At 32.9% G+C, this 16,932-nt stretch overlaps 1 protein-coding gene across 1 annotated transcript in view; it reads right to left on the bottom strand.

The window, feature by feature from the left end:
- Window positions 1-16,932, bottom strand: part of LOC108903894 (LIM domain-binding protein 2) — a 168,422-nt gene that overhangs the window by 50,323 nt on the left and 101,167 nt on the right. The window lies entirely within an intron of this gene.

Raw genomic sequence — 16,932 nt, 5'->3', positions numbered from 1 at the left:
ATAAGGAAGAACTTGTGATAACGCGCTCCGTTTTCCGACTAATTTTCTCATGAAAATGTTCATAGAAGCGCATACCGAGTTATGTAGAAAAATTAGGCACTAATTGGTAAAAATTGTTAAAATAGGCCAAGCAAATAAAATTTTACTCGAAAAAAGTCCTATCCGCGAGATTATTGTAAAATTGTAAAAAACAAGAAAAGTGCCCATTTTTTGATTTGTTTATAACTATCGCATTTATTGTTAAAATTTTATAAAACCTGTGACAAGTTGAGGGTTTTGTCATGCTTTAAAAGTGTGCCAAAAGATCAAATTGATGCGCGCTGTAAATTTTGCAATATCTCGGCTTCTATTCATCGTAGAAACTTCTTTTTTCTTTTAAACTGACGTAGCTCGACAAAAAAATAACAATGGGCTCATTTTATAGATAATTTAACTCCCTAGAAGCTGTCTGAGAGTCACTTTTCGTTTAAATTGATGGTTTTCCTTGCAAAGTGAAAAAACTGTTTTCCTCACTTATTTGTTTAAATAGAAAAATTAGCTAATAAAAGTTTTTGACTCACGAGATGAGAGATGTCTTGTATTATGTTCCTTTAGACAATTTCACAATAATATCGCGGATAGGACTTTTTTCGAGTTTCTCTTTTATTTTCGATAATTTTCCTGGTGTAAAAGTATACATTCAAAAGTGGAGTGAAAATTTTTAATTTTCGATTTTGACTGAAACAAATCGTTACACTTTCTAAATCCTTCCTAAAGGCAGCTACACAAGTAACGATTTATCCGCACGAACCGAACCTATGTGTGGATGGAAAATGGTTTGGTTTGCATATACATTAGCGGTATGCAGATACAATACATAGTAGCGACTTTTAACTGCACAGAAGCACACACAACTCATCACAATTTATCGCTACGTGTGTAGCTCCCATAAACGCTACAAATAAATGACAGAACTACGGTGATGCATACGAAAGGGTCTACTAAAAAGCTACTAGCGAGTCTTTTAAACTTTACGAGAGCTGTTTTTAATCTTTTGTGCAGCTGTTGAAGGTAATTCACTTAAGTTCGGTCTGTGGTTGCGGCTTTTTGCGGGCAGAGATTGGTTAGCGCCACGCTGCAATAAATTTGCCGACCGGATATTCCTCTGGCTCTCCCCGTTGTCGGTATTAATCCGGTGTGGGGAAAATATCGCGAATATTTCCACTTTTTCTGGAAATAAAGGATAGATTAATGCGAGCACTGGATTAGAGCAACCAGACGTATGTCTTGAATGAATTAGAAAAAACTATACCTACAATGTGCAACCGGAAACTGCAAAGAAGATAATAAATAAAATTAAGGAGGTATATTGGGGTCCGAGGGAAGTGAGGAGCGCAGGGGGTCCTATGCTTTTCTTATGGGACTAAAACCCGTTGCCAATTTGAAAAAATTAAATTCTATTGAAATTGAAATCTACTGATATGCACGTAGCATACATATTGACTAATTAACAACATAAAAATATCATATTTAAGTAGTTTTAAATTATATTTAATGAACGCATAAAGGCTATGTAGATGTGGCAATAGCGCTAATAACTGACTAGCAGTAGTACACACTGCGAACCTACAGACCTCGGACATCGGAGATATTGCGCGTCAAATTCAGGTGAAGGTACGCGTTCAAAAATGTATTGTGTCTAAACTATGTACAATATAATTATTATATATATCAAATATATCGTATTATCCTCGCGAAGATTTGTATCCTTTATTTAAAATCCGTAAATCATGTAAACTGGTAAAACAACGAGAATTATGTTAATTTAGTTCTAAAGAAATGAAATGACACTCTCGTCCAAGTCAAAGAAAATGTTGGATGCAATTTTGAAGGTTCTATGATAGAAATTACTCTGTTCGTGTTTTTCAGCTCTATTTTAGTAATGTTACAAAAGTTTTGCAACTATAATTTTTAGAAATCAGACAGAAATGCAATTATTGGTTTCTGTTTCTAATTAATACAGTTGTACTATGTTCAAAACTTACATTAGTTTTACATCGAAAATAAGATAATCTGTGTACTATATATGGAAAAGTTTTGTTTCACAATTTCTACATTTTTTCCACAGTTATGGGCAAAGAAAGAGCCGCACCGTCCATCTTCTCCATATAAACCTATGTTAAAATGAACAACTTTCAACAAGATCTCAAAATCTAGATTAAAAATAAATCTAAATAAATATGACGCACAGAGGGAGCACTGACTATTACGCCATATAAATTTCAAGTACATCTGTGCATTTGAGTTAACCCGATATACCTCCTTAACGTACTTACAGCTAGCGAATAAGGGCGAACAAACGCGATCGTCTCTAAGTGGAAACACACCTTTACCAACGTTAAAGAAGTCTTTATAACGTCAGTAATAATGAGTTTTCTAATTTAACAATTTTTTTTATAGACACTGCTAAGTGACTGATGCATTTGCTGGGAATGAATGTAATAACTATAATATCGAATAATGCATGTTATTGTCTTTTAATATGGGTTTCTGGGTTATAAGAACAGAAAAACGCATGGGAGCTTTTTAAATGGTGTAATAATGGGATTTATTAAAATCATAAACAGAGCATTTGAAAATAGTTATTAGAGCCATAATGGAAATCAATGAAGTAGCCGGCGAAAAAAACTTTTATAGACGATTTATTTGCCTTTTTTTGTTGCAAATGCTAAGAAATTGACGAGAATTAATAAAAGGTACTTTAAAATGAATATGAAAACATTCGTTAATGTCGTTTGTATATATTTTTTATATACCTTGAAAGAGAAAATTAAATAAATTAATTATATACCGGGTGTATTTTTTAAATAGAATTTTAAATATCTTGAGCCCTACGAAAAAATGTCAATAATCAAAATTTAATCATTGCCTCGGAGGAAATACATTAATGCTAAAATTAGTCCCTCTCCCCTCCCCTTGAAAGTGGGGAGGGGGTAATTTTGAAATCTTCAATAAATCCAATTTTTTCGATTTCTCCTACTGATAATCGACTCTTTTAATGTGACGTCACATATAATATTAGGCAACCCGCAACAATTTGTCATAGTTGAAATTGTACCGTATCTGACCCTTGTGCTATTTACATTAGGGTGGCCCAAAAAAAAACGAATATTTTTTTCGTGTCTCTTGTGAAAATATGTTAGTTTATCATGTCTTAAGAGCCTCCTCAAAAAATCAGCTCCAAAAAAATTTTTTTAGAGGTCGCTCAAGAATTTAAAAAATTTCTAAAATCGTCAAAAAAAAATTTTTTTTTCTCGTTGTTTTGTCATTTTCTAGGTTGAAAAAAATCTCGATTCTGAAAATTTCATATCGATATTTTAATTTCTAAAGGTCACTCATAATTATTTTTAACTTTCAAAGTAGTGTACCTGTTTTCGAGCGACCTCTAAAAATAAATATCAATGAAATAATATTTTTTTTATTGAATCTGATAAACAAACGAATAGAAATAAATCACACTTAAATTTTAAAAAATTAAAAAATTTAAAATATTTGATACTCAGTGCGGTAGCAAATTTTGCCTCGAGAAATTTTTTAAGTGTCTCGTGATTTACTTCTATTCTTTTGTTCATCAAATTCAATTAAAAAAATTATTAGTTCGTTGATATTTATTTTTAGAGGTCGCTCGAACACATTTTAAAATAATTATGAGTAACCTTTAGAAATTAAAATATCGAGATTTTTTTCAACCTACAAAGTGATTAAAATAACGAAAAAAAATTAATTTTTAACAATTTTGGAAATTTTTAAAAATCTTAAGCGACCGCTAAAAAATTTTTTTGAGGGGAGCTCTTAAAACATGATAAACTATAATTTTCACAAGAGACATGAAAAAAAAATAGTCTTGAACCGAATTTTGATTTCCTTGTTTATGACTGACTTATCGGAGTGCTTGATTAAATATGCTTTTAAATGAATGTATTTTTTGTACTTTGTTGTACAATTTTCCAGTTATTCGAAGTTTGCAACTTGAATAAACTTTTTTGGCGACCAAGTTCGAGTATTTACATAAAACATAGTATTTTTCATTGAAAATACATTGAAGGATCGTATGCATAGGTTATCAGTACGAGAAACCGAAAAAATTGAATTTCGTCGATTCATCTATCGTTTATTTCGTCTATGATGAATCGAAAAAATTGTTTCAGACAAATACTACGTACTAAAAAGCCGTAGAATTCTCAACAGCAATAAAAAATGGGGCCCTTATTTAAGATTTCAAAATTACCCCCATCCTCACCCACAAGGAGTGCGGGAGAGGAACTTGATATTGGAATTTTGAAAATTCTCATAGCTGTTTTACATTGACAATTTATTGATGAATAAATTGACGAAGTTCTTCATCAATTAATTCACGAATTTATTGATAAACAGTGTGGTTTTACACTACTACAGACTGTCAAGTTTTTTGACGCATGAATCAGTTCTACCAATGTATAAGAGAAGCAAATACATTTAAAAAATGTTACCTTTCCACTCATAATTGTAGTGATACAACAGCGATATCGTTCTGACACATATTATATAAATATTAGTTTTTGTAAGTAACAAAACAGTAAAAACTAGTACGACGCCACACAATTATTTACATATTCCAATAACATAACCTCATTACTGATTTGAGGCTGGAAATCTGTTGGGTTGGTACTTCTGAACTTCACGAAGAAATTGACGAAAATTAGAACATTCATCAAGTTATTTGACAGCAGATTTGGTGTATTAGACTTGTCCAATTTCTTGATGAAGCGACTTCATGAATTAATTGATCAATAAATTGTCAATGTAAAACAGCTATAAGACATGGAATAGCGGTTTTTGACAGAAAATTTAGGTAAGGAGTGAAAATTGTACTTTAACATTTCGGTTTTAAGAAACCAGCAATAACATTTTCCTTGTGGGTGCGATATTCAATTTTATTTCAATTGTATACTGAACGAAAAGTATTTTTTTTTAGTTTTTCGACTTAGGGGTCATCCATAAATTACGTCACACGTAAATGGGGAGGGAGGGTATCACCGGAATGTGACAATGTGTGACAAGGGGCAGGGGGGGTCAAAAGTTTTGTGACACATGTTAAAATTTAAAATACTAAAACGCGAAATTTAGATGTGAATAAAAAACTATAAAAATCTACGAACTTGATCTATATTTATTAATAATTTAGCATTCTCGCTATCTGAAATATTGGACTTTATATTGATTTTATTAGATTATTTAATAAAAAAAAAGTAAAAAATGAAAATAGCTGTTTTCTCTCGATTATTTTTAAATACATGCCGAAATTTAAAAAATGTGTGACGTCACATCAGGAGGGGGGGAATTATAAAAATGTGACAACCTATGACAAGGACGGGGGGAGGGGTTCAAAAGTCCTAAAATTCGTGTGACGTAATTTATGGATGGCCCCTTACACTTACATATAAATGCAAAAAAATTAATAAAGCGACAAAAACCTCATAAAAAGGTTGGTTTCTGGGAACCAAAAATCTGAATCTTCAATGAAATTATTTCCAAAAAGTTACCACTGTCTAGAGATTTAACCCTTTTTCTATCAATTACTGTTTTCAAGATTCCAAAAGTATATTAGTGCAAGTGAAGTTACGTCGTAATAAAACGCCCTGTATATGAATGAGTAACGTGAATTTGAATACAGTAATCAGGTATTAGTTGGATTTATTTTTGGTGTAAGTGTAATTATTGTGATTAACTAACATTAAACATGAACAAACATTATTTTTTCCTACTTTTTTAGTGTTTTTTTCTATTTGAGCTCCGCAATATTACTTTGTTTATAGAGTAAACTAAATTTTTATATATCCGACAATACTACTTCATTAAAAAAAGAAACTCCGGACCACACACTGTATACTTCCAGGAAAACAAACACCTGACCCCGCTAAATTAAAGGAACATCGATCTGGCGTCATTTTAAAACCCAAGCCCAATCAATCTTCCCCCGCCGTTGTACTTAATACATTCTTGTAAGTCAATTTGCAAAAACGCGGGCCGCAAAAAGGCTCGAACCTTTCATTCACACGCGTCACCAACAAATTATTGATGAGAGGAAGGCCTTGACCGACAGGCAGCGCGCGCGTCGGCCTCGGTTTTCGAAATAACGACTTAATTAGCCCTCCGGGAAGTTTTTCTCTGTCGTACAACCGCGAACCGTTTACTCGAAACGGATCGGAGAATCGAATCGAATCGCGGAGGAAGATCTTCATTATACTTTTACAATAATCGCAGGGCGGCAATAGGATTTGTTCCCACGTTAAAATAAATTTAGTGTCACTATTTAGTTAAAATGTATTCAAAGTAGATATACCACGTAAATCGAAAGCTTGTTACTTTTAATCTTGTTCGAAATTCACCAATGTTTCGAATAGAAATAGATAATCTTCCAAAGAGCTTCGCACGAAGTCACGATTGCCGCCAAAAGTCATATCAGCCATATAGTCTTTCCGATGTTAATTGAAGAACCAACAGATTGATAGTATGTACCAGGTTCGGTCGCTGACGCAGCAATTCGGCATCGAAATATTTGACAAACTTCTTTCCATATTTATTTGGCCATACCCATATACAGGTCTGGTCCAACTAAACGTGGAGGCGATAGAAATGTATACGCTCAGTTGAAGAATGCGAGCGCGGGCAAAGGAAAACGATCACAGTTGCATTGGGCTACTGGACAATAAATCACAGCAGATGACAAGTGGTTGATAAATTGCCCAGCAGTGCAGTGCAGCAATGCGGAATTTGGTGCGATTCATGTAAATTGTTTGAGGACATAAATAATCAAAATATGTAGTTGGCCAAATGAACATATAATAGAAATTTTGTACACATTATATACAAATTTATTATAATTTTTTACCTTTTTACCAGAAAATTTTTTTAGGGACGCCTATGAAACTCATAAAATTTTATTACCACATGTTTTTTTGCATGTTCAACTGACTTCGGAAAGACTATACCAGACTATGCTAACAGGGCAGGTGATAAACTATTAAAACGTCACCAATCTGGCAGGAAGGCGCGAAAATTTTTACACGTTTTGAAGATTTCCTGAAAATCTACAACGAAACCATGATTGTCGTCAAAAGCCATCAACCAAAAATACCAGAAATACCCAAAAAACTATTGAATGTTGTGCTTCGAACATTCTCTAATTTTTTTTTTCGAATGCACGATTCGAATGAAATTATTTATGTGTTCATTGGCCTTCTGGATGTGCTTGCTGAACCGAAAAATTTTAATGGGTCACGCTGTATATGTCACTGCTTTAATAAGAGTTTGTACAATATTTTGGTTTATTTGCCCCAGCATCCTAAATTGATATTAATCAAAATTGCCATGGAATCAGTACGCATCGCAAAAAAATTATTCACATTTTCGTATTTATCATTTATTTAGATAAGCGGAAAAGATAAGAAATGTGAATTCCCCTCTACACATTTGTGCGGTGTATCTTGATCATCTTTTGTCGATAAATCTAAAAAGGTCCTTTAATATTAAAGTTAGATGACGGTGATATTCTTGCTGTATGTGAAAAATTCTACAAAAAATTGAACATACCAAAATAATAAACAGTATACAAGGTGAATGAAACCTCGTATTTTTTGGCGAATTTTCATAAAATAGTACGCTACTGCTTTACGGTAACAACCATAATATTCGGATTAGTCTTTCAATTTTCTATAAATTACTACTGCCTTATGTTTTTCGAAAAAATTTTTGAGTAAAACCTAAAAAACGAATTGAGAACACACTTCGATATTCGAATATAATGCTTTTTAAAATTACATAGTGGGCTGCGATAGCAACTTTGACTTTCTGAGCAGTTCTAACTGGCGTAGAAGTAGGGGTAAAAAATCCCGCTTTACTACCCATTCCTACGCCACTGGCCTACTAAAATTTGTAAATTTTTACCACAAATTATGCACATGTAGAAATGCTAACATCACACCAAATTTGAATCAATTTGTTATAAACATACCAAAGATTTCATAAATAATATGATTTTAAAAATCGACCAATACGGCCCTGTACAGTGAAAACGGTGAGACTTAAGACACTTGCTTTATAAGGCAATTATTTATTGAGTTCTATTTGTGATTAGAGTTTGATTAACTTGAACTAAAACATCCTGTAGAGTAGTATTTTCAAATCAGTTATTATGGGTGATATTTTGATTTCATTGAAAGAGGTTACGTAAATAGTTCTAGAGGTATATTTGACAATATACTTAGATAGCTTTAGTAGTATTAATCATTATTTGAAACAGAAAATTATAATCTGCTATAAATAACAATTCATGATTTGCTTCAAGCCTCGACATTACAATTATGAAATTCCGATAATTTACAGCAATTCTGCATATTCTTTGCAACATTTTCCTGAAGACAACACTGTCTAAAATAAGTTACACTATAACAAGTACATTTACCCTTAATGAAACCCAAGTCCGGTCCTGACTTAGATCACAACGAACCTTAATATGTAGTTGTGTTACTGCACTCAAGGCTGTTATTTATGCATTTATTTACGTTGACTCGTTTGTTGTTCTTAGTAGAATTATAGATTTATACGTATACGTGACTTCTGTTGTTTACCACTTCTTTCACGGCTACTAGATTCCAAAATAGATCGACTAATAGTGTAATATTTATTTAGTAGATGGTATACAGCATCTCGGTTAACTTTTGAAGTCGCTACAAATAAGAATAGTGTTAACGCTCTTTATTTAATAAAAATTTACATACGAGGGCATCATACTTTTGTTATTGTTAGTCGGTATTAAAAAATTACGTTGAATATACAGCGAAATTCACAGGAAATAAAGAATTAGACGCCGTAGTATCGAAAATGTTGAAATTTTTATTTAAGCGTCTCAATGAATTTGAATTTTTAATTTAAATTAAGTTGTTAAAAAATTTAAATTAATTTTGTCAATAGGTTAGAAGTGAACAAATACGTTTTATTAATTTATTCGTCATGTAATAAGTTTAATAGTCTTCAACTTTATCTTTTGATAACAGTTACCACTGAAGAATTACTCAGGAGCGTAGATATGGGGGATTCGCGACTTATTTCACTTTAGAATAAAACAATTTAGTATCACAACTAAAAAATTACGAATACTCCAACTGAATTAGAGTTTGAAAGTAAAAAAATATTAGTAAAAATTTTATTGCACTTTATTACATGAACTATCAATGTAAAACTTTTCGAAAATAAAAGTTTAACCGTTTCTTTAATTCTTAAAAAAGTCATCTTGGGAACAAAGAGGTGTAGGTGACTTCTATTTTTTTAAAAAATTACCGTAAAAATAAGCTCTATGTAAAATAAAAAGAGCGAATTCCCGAGCGGATTTTGCTTGACCCTGGGACAATTGCTGTGTTGCATGTCCTACTAAAGGGCTACTTAATTTCAACTTTTTAAAATTTTTCTTTTTTTTCGATACGTTTCTTTTGATCAATAATTTCAAGGTCAATCGAATTGGTCTTTGGCACATATGTTGATCTTTGGCTTATCCGTCTTTTCCATAAATTTCATCAACATATATCGCTTTTTGCAATAAAAATGTGCAATTTTCGAAAACTGATTTTTTCGCGTTCGAGCTTTATTTTACAGTCAACAAATTAGTGAAATAGGACTTTGGATCCCTTAAATTGTAGGTAATTTAATTCACTACAACATAAAAAAAAGTGAAAAAATACGCAATTTTGCAACTTATGAAATATGCCAACTTAGCACCACTTCTTTCGAGTTACTTTTTTATGTTATCATTCTACATATGTACTCTTCCTCGACATAAAGTACAATAAAATATCTACGAATATTTTTTGTTAATTTTCAAGTTTTATGATCTAATCCGACTAGAGTAAAACTACAAATTATTGGATAAAATGGAATAGCAAACAAGGTGTAATATAAACATTTAAAAATGCATCAGAAAGTTTCCTTTTGCAGATGTGATCTGCTGATTACGAGCAATGCTTTCAAGTGCGAACTGTTCGCGATAAATTTATCAGCCGATACACACTTTAAGGCGAACTTCTAACATTTTTAACGCTATATCATACAAAATTATACTTCAGAAAAACGATACGCTTTGTCCTCGTGGTCGCGCAACGCCCGGTAGACGACACCTTATAAATCTTGACCCCGCACGTACCGCTCGCCGGGTGCAGCCAAGCCGGCCGGCTAGTCTCAAGTTGAAGAGTTTTATGTGGGTCGTCGTCACGAGCCGGTAAAAATCGCGTTGATCCCGTCACCGTCGCCATCCTGTCGCTTCTAAGGACGCGACAGACAGCGGTGACGATCGTCCGGCAGCAGCGTGGGTTGCACCGAGCTTTTGGTTTCTTGGGGTAAGTACTGTACGCCACGTTCTCAGCGTGGGAAAAGATAGCAGAGTCTGCAGTTCTTGCCAAGCATCGGAGGAACAAAAAAAATAAGAAAATATACAGGCGCTACGGTTTAACCGCTAGCGGTTAAAAATGAAGAAAAAGAGGTATAACAGTTTTTAAATTAAATAAATAACAATAAAAGTCTCTCAGATACTGAGTGGATGTGAATAGGAAATTTGGAAAAAAATTTTTCAAAATAAACGCAATTACTTCAAATCATATTTTCGAGGCACCAAATACTTATGTAAAAAATATTACAAAATAAGCAAAGAACTCCTTAAAACACAAGATTAATCAAAAGAGTTCATAAAAATTCCTGAATCAGCTTTAGAACCCTTCAAAAAACACTAAATCTTATAATACATATACAGGGTGATCCATTAAGAATGGAAACACTCGCGTACAAAAGTTGTTTATGGACTGATTTGACACGTTTTTTTTTTAAATATAGATCTCCAAAAGCTCTATCTTGACGCAAAATTTGATGACGAAATTTTGATTTTCAAGGCCTACTATGAATTTTTTTTTTAGTTATAAATAGCAAAACTTTGTTAGCGATTTTTTTATAAAAAATATGACTACACCACTGGATTTAGGAACCCTTCAAATGCATTTGTACCAATTTTTGCGAAAAAAAGTTTGCGTTTGCCCCTAGGCGTGTAGGAGGCGCAGCAATTTACATACGACAGTTCAAAAATCTGTTTATACTAGGTGAAAGATATCAATTTTGCCATGAAATTTTATTAAAATAAGTTTTCTCTATCACTTAAACTAAAAAAGTTAGGCGACCCTAAACTTTCGGTACTTTTCCGGTTTTTTTATGATTGCTCGCAAAGTTGGCCATGGATCTCAAATTTGTTTTTACGAGCATAAAGGCATCAAAAAATGCAACTAAAACCATATAAAGAATTTTGATGTGCGTCGTATATTAAGCGAGATACATAGGAGTGGCCCTCTTATAGTAGACAGCCTGTATAAGAAGAAAAATCCGTAAATATTGCGAAAATTTCTAAAATCAAAATACCTCAAAAATTGCACATTTTAAATATGATGTTTTTTCAGATTGCTATGCCGTGACCTATGTACCTCAGTTACAGAATTACCTTTCAATTCCTTAGCCAGGAATCTTTGACATGTCTTTGTTGTTCTCGAGCTAAGTTCTGTGGAGGCGGCGGAGTCAATTCTGACCCTATTTTGGTGTTTCGACAATACTGCTGCGTATTTTTGTCAATTTTGACATTAGAAAATTGACGATTAAAGAACATTATTGTCATTGGAAAGTATATTTTATTATTATGTATTTTATAGAATTGGATATAACTCAACGTTTTAAATGATTTCAATTACGATCTTTAAAGCTTAGCTTTTCTATTTTCAAAATTATACCTATTATGATTATATCATATTCGAGGTCTGAGAAAATAACCGAACTTTTTTAAACTTTATTATTAATTTTATATTACACTAATGCAAATAATTATATTCGAATCGAATCGATATGTCGATTTGAATTAATTTGTTTGCATTTTTTAATCGATCCATTGAAAAAATCGAATCGAAATACCGAATAACTGATCAATTCGAATCGAACTAAATTGAATCGAATCATCTAATTGTCGAGAATTGAATAGACAATTAGACGTGGCAAAAAATTGTATATCGACTTGTATTTTTGAATCCAATGGAACAGAAGGAAACGAGGGAATATTTAATTCTAACAATAAAACATACCTAAATGTGTTTGTTACCAAACACGTAGGCAAATAAATAGACAACTCAAGTATTTGGTAGGTAATGGTACTACTGGCAATTAGAAACAACAGTGATTTAAACTTTATAAACCGAAAAGGGAGAGGGAAAAATCTTGTCGTAATAAATTTGACTTCAATATAGGCACCAGTAAAGTAAATAAAAAAATCGAGCAATTTTAAGCTTCGGCATCTCGACTTGATGCGATATTTAAATTCGATTTCGATTCGATATTCCGATTCGATTTTTTCTGCGAATTCAAAAATAAAGTCGATTCGAATCAACATATTGCGATTTTGCCCAGGCCTATTCGTAACATTGCCTAAGACCCAGAGCATCATCTTCGTAAACTTGTTTCAAAAGTTGTTCCGGAAAATCGCACATTTCAAAAATCGTCAGTAACACTTAAACACGTTACACTCAAATAACAATATCAGGAAAACTATATGAGATCAACAATGCAGTGCTGCCAACCGCACACACTAAATATCTCCATTAGTGCATAATTCAAAAAGTTCGATTATTTTGTGAACAAAAATCGGATTATAATTATATTTTCTGATTCACGATAACGTCTAAAGAATTTCGAAGTATTTTGAAGATTTCGACAGCATTTCCACGTATTTAGTGATTTTTTAAGTATTTATACTCCGCGGTCGAAATTATAGAGAGTGACTCAGACATATAAAAACACTATTACTATGTGCTATTACCATAATGCGTATAAAATATAAAATGATTTTTATACGGTTCAATATTAATTATCTTTGTGCCGCTCGCTACGCATATCGATAGAATCTATACTCGTCTATAGACTAAGTTACATTGAACGTCGTTCTATATTCTATCTCTGTCTTTTGCACTTGGTAGGGAATAGGGAAATGCTTTTTTAGTGGGTGTAAACGGACTTGATTTATCCGTCCTGAGAAACGTCATAGCATAAGCGTAGACGAGGGGTCTAATTCCATGGCTATAATAAATTTATAAATTAAAAAAAAATATATTAGATGTTATGTTTTATTATCTTTTTTCAATATTTTCTATATCTTGTTGCCTTTTACGCAGACACGCCAATTGATTTTCGTTCCCGGCACGCTTCATCCCCCTTACTAGTTCAGAAGCTAGTGATGAGTCACTTTCTATAATTTCGACCGCGGAGTATAGAAGAATAGAAAATTTAAAACTATCAACTATTTGACAGAGAATTTAAAGGATATTTATTATTTATACAATCTGGAGCGACTTTGACAAATTCTGTTGAATTCTGAAGTTGTTACGATAGATTTTAATGCCATTTTTAAGAACTTCGACACATTTTATAACCATGATAACTGATAATACTTTGAAAGGAGCTAATTCAAGTCAGTTCTGATGCATATTGTTTATGAAACAAAATCTGCCGTGATTTGAAATAAGCTTTTAAATTAGAGTACTTTTTTGTGAAACAGGATCAGTTATTAATCCAGTGGCCGCCATCAAAACGCGGCAAACCGCCCAAAACCTCGGCGAAGCCACATCACTCGGACCGGGGGCTCTTATAGTTTTCCATAAAATATAGCGGCGGCATTCGAGTAGAATGTTGTTTACATTCCATTTATCTCGGCAGCGAACACACTAGGACATCACGATCCGACCTAGGTAATGAATTCTGGGAACCCTCTTCCACAATCATTAATAATTACGATTAGCCAAGGACATAAAAGTTTTCGGGGTTACTGACTCGCTCGGTTGGATGATGGATGCTGCGGAGTCATCGTCCAGTGATCCGTTTGAGGAACGGGAGATGGGGAATAAATAAAAGGCGAAGAAGCTTGTCTACGGGGTGTAGACGAATTGAGATTCAACACAGGAAGGAACGGAAAAAAAAACTATTTTTCTTCCGTGGTAAAACGCTGGAAAAATTGAAAAATTAATATTACATGCAGTGAAATAAGCCATTATAGGCGAGATATTTGACGCATGAGCGCTTGCGCGAGAGTGGTAGGTCAAGTATTAGTTTTGTCATGGATATGTTGAAGAATAACATATTTTCTGATTTTGATTTTGACGAACGTGCAGACCCCGACGGAGTCTTCATTATAAAATAATCTTTGGGATTCTCTTAGAGCATATTGTGCAAAACCATACTTATCGTATCAACTTCGACGTCACCTGTTACGTGGGTGTTGTATAATAATGAAAACGTAATATTGACAGTTGGTAGAAGGAAGCGCAAGAACAAGCGCTTATAGGTGGGGAATTCTGGAAGGAAGCCAAAAACAGTTGAAGTGAGAACAGTGTGGAGAGTGAAAAGTAAGACGATCGGTGTACGGTGAAAATATATAAGTAGTGGAAAATTAAAAGTGTTTAACCGGTATTAGTTAGCAGGTAATTATTCTCTAAGTACTTTGTTGTTAATTGTTCTATGTAATCTTATGATTGTGATGATTATAGATGTTTCATGATAATAATTCTGTGAATGTTTAGTCTTCATTGTCTTATGCTCAGGGGCGTATATTTTTCTAACGTAAAATTGTTACAATTATTATTAAAGATTGCTCATTATTTATTACATGTATATGTATATATTGTCGTACTGCCCAGATATTGCAATAACAACTCATTTGTTTCACATTTAACTTGTTTTGTCATGATTACGTTGTTCGAGAAACAAGTAATAAAGCATTTCTTGTTCTCACTTTATGTCATACGCATATAAGAGCCCTGTTGAATTTACTAACATTTTCGCCCGTGAGGAATGAATCTGTAAAAAGAATAATTGAATACAAAAAAAAATTAATTGCTCTGAATTGCCTCCCGTATGGGACTCCAGTACCTTGAATTTTATTGTATACTTGACGTTTTCCATGTATTGTATTATGTCTCAGGAGAAATGAAGCATATTATTATTATTGTTGTTGTTATTATTACCTTCCGGCCCTGCCGACTAACTAACACCAAACCTCTTCAGTTTTACTGGGAAGTGTGTATGTCTAATTCGAGTGAGGTGACATTTAGTGAGAAATTAAATAAGTCAGGTCTTATTTATCATTAAAAATATGATATGTAAAATTGTTTTGCTTCTATCTTATCTACCAGATATATACACTATTTTTCTCTACGTTGGAACAAGGGTTAAGTGGTAGAGCACAATTTTGTGAACTTCCCCTTGTGGTTTTCTTTACCTGTATATAATTTCTGATTATACTGTGCAAATTTTTTGTTTGAGTAATGAAAATAAAGACATTTATTATTATTATTAAAGGATCCTAATTTATGCCTTTTGTTGGCGGTTGTTTTGTATTTATATTTGGGTAGTTAAAGCAACGATCGTGGGTTTCTCTGCCATGCTCTTTCGCCACAGGAGCTCTAGGTGAGCCTGGCACTCTCATTTTATGTTAAATGGTTGTTAATGTTTTTGTTGTTCTTTCTATTTGTAACATGTTCAATTTGAAGACTGTTGTACATAAATAATAAAGTTAGGTGTATTTATTCTGCTTTTGTTTTATAAAATTAAAACATACTTCCCCTCTTTAAAGTTAGTAGCCAGCGCCTTCCGGTCAATAAAACAATAGATGTATACAACGTAGGTATTCCTTATGACGATCACATATTTTTGGCCACAACTACGTTTACTTATTTTTTGTCGATCGAACCCGGGGTTGTTATACTACAATATTCTACATAGACGAAGCTCCTTACGACGACAGTGTAGACGAGTGACAGAGAACGAGATAGTTTGGGTACAATCCTTCTCTCTCGCGCAGGCACGAGAGAGGGTAGCAAAACTATCGCTCTTTCCCTTTACAGCGTCTACACTTTTTAACACGCGATGCAATTGTCAGTTGAATAATTTAACTAACACCAAATTTCAGTTAAATTTAATTTAACAAAGCATTTTAGTCATGAATTTGAAAAAAATAATAATAATGAAACTACGAAGATAAAATTGCATGAAACATCATATACCTTATACACTCTAAAACTTGTAAAGGCGATGCTTTTCTTTCAAATTTGGAAGTAAACCTTCGTTTTCATAAGTGATGTCCTACATCCTGATTGTCACTAAAAAATGGCCCGACATTCTAAAAATTGACGAAGTAACTCCTTTACAGACTACGCAATGAAATTATCCGGCAATTACTTATGACGAACGACCGTTTAAATAATTAAAAGCGGCAATAACAAAACTTTTATTAGCTGTACCACCAAATTAACAGCCACTTTTATGTCTACTATAAATTTTTGTCGTTATAAAAAGTGAGAAGAAGCGGAAGACTTTAATGCCACCTGAGGACAGTAAAAAGCAATAACGACTGTTTAGCATCTAATCATCATCTAATTCCGAATATGCCCCGATTTTTTATGTATACAGGGTGATCATTTTAAGATGTACTCTACTATTAAAACCTCTCAAACTAGAAGAGATACAGAGTTGCTTAAATTGCAAAAAATTGCACATTTTCGTGCCTCTTAAGATTTAAGTCAAATAGTTTTTTGAATTTCCTAAAAAAAAAAATGTAAAACTTTTACTTTTTTTTCCACTCCTTCCATATCTATTTTATTCTGAATGTAGCCTAATGAAATTTGGTATGTATACACAATTTTATATGTTCCATCTGTCAGAAGACAAAGTCAGTATCTGTTTTCATGAGAATACTGATAACAAAAAGCAAGTAAGTCTCAATTAAAGTTATAAATAGGATGAGTGTCCCGACACCTAAGGGTAAAAGGGAATTTGATTATATATATATATATA

Source organism: Anoplophora glabripennis, unplaced genomic scaffold, assembly GCF_000390285.2.
Source record: "Anoplophora glabripennis isolate ALB-LARVAE unplaced genomic scaffold, Agla_2.0 scaffold10, whole genome shotgun sequence".
Lineage (NCBI taxonomy): Eukaryota > Metazoa > Arthropoda > Insecta > Coleoptera > Cerambycidae > Anoplophora > Anoplophora glabripennis.
This window is presented reverse-complemented; position numbering and strand designations above follow the sequence as displayed.